General features: G+C 58.6%; 1 protein-coding gene across 1 annotated transcript in view; it reads left to right on the top strand.

Moving 5' to 3' along the window:
• The first annotated feature begins 255 nt into the window (after positions 1-255).
• AKAP11 (A-kinase anchoring protein 11) overlaps positions 256-855 on the top strand; it is a 49,728-nt gene continuing 49,128 nt past the window's right edge. The window contains exon 1 of the mRNA XM_017850202.1: positions 256-543. The gene's annotated coding sequence lies outside the window, so the exon portion shown is untranslated. The remainder of the gene's footprint in view (positions 544-855) is intronic.

The raw sequence follows: 855 nt of genomic DNA, 5'->3' as shown, positions 1-855 counted from the left end.
GAGGAACCGATGCCCTTAAGGAGACAGGGCAATTTGACTGGCCTGGCCCTTCTGATTTTAGGTGAAAATAATCAGCACAACAGCTTTTCATCTCTGGTTAGGATTCCCAGTGACCAAAGCTTTAGTTTCCGATTTCCATACCATGTAAAGACATCAGGGTGAGCACTAGGGCCCTGAGAACCCTGGGTGCCACTTCTTGGCTGGGATAGGGCCGGTTGCCCCGTGCGCCGTGAGTGGTCCTCCCTGGAGATGCTGGGAAAAGGGGTGGAGTCATCAGAAAGGATGAGCCTTCCTTGGGCCTGCAGATCTGGTGGGGCTGCCACTTTGGGAAGGGCCTGGGGCTTCGGAAGAAAGCAAAACTAGCCTTGTGGCGAAGAAGGAGCCCAGCTGGCCCCAGGCTGTAAGACTAAGGAGTCGACGGAAAAGAGGCAGAGCCTGAAATCAAATCTGCGGAGCAAGCCAAGGCCTGGGGACTTGCCAGAGGAAAGGGTTAAGCCGTTTCCAAGGCAACGGACCAGGAAGCACGCAAGACGTCCGCCGCAGGTTCGTAGGTCGCCCTCGAATTTAAAGCTCCCAAGGCTGAGCGGGTCCCAGCCAATGGAGAGGCCCCCTTTAAATCATGTGATCAGCGGGGCTGCTCCGCTAGCTGCTGCGGAGCACGTGGGAAGGCTTTTTTTCCTGTTCCTTCTTTCCCTTTTTAAACGCCCACTCACTTTTGCGCGGGCCTGGCCGCGGAGTTCTCGCGAGAGGCGCGCTGTCCTCTCGCGAGAGTGAGTGGGAGGTGTGGAGAGTAGGCGGTGTTGCGGGCCGGAGCTGCGGCGGCGGCGGCGGCGGCGGAAGCCGAGGGGTGGGCAG

This window comes from Rhinopithecus bieti, unplaced genomic scaffold, assembly GCF_001698545.2.
Source record: "Rhinopithecus bieti isolate Rb0 unplaced genomic scaffold, ASM169854v2 scaffold_32955, whole genome shotgun sequence".
NCBI classification, from domain to species: Eukaryota; Metazoa; Chordata; class Mammalia; order Primates; family Cercopithecidae; genus Rhinopithecus; species Rhinopithecus bieti.
Note: the sequence above shows the minus strand (reverse complement) of the source record. Positions and strands in the feature narration are given on the sequence as shown.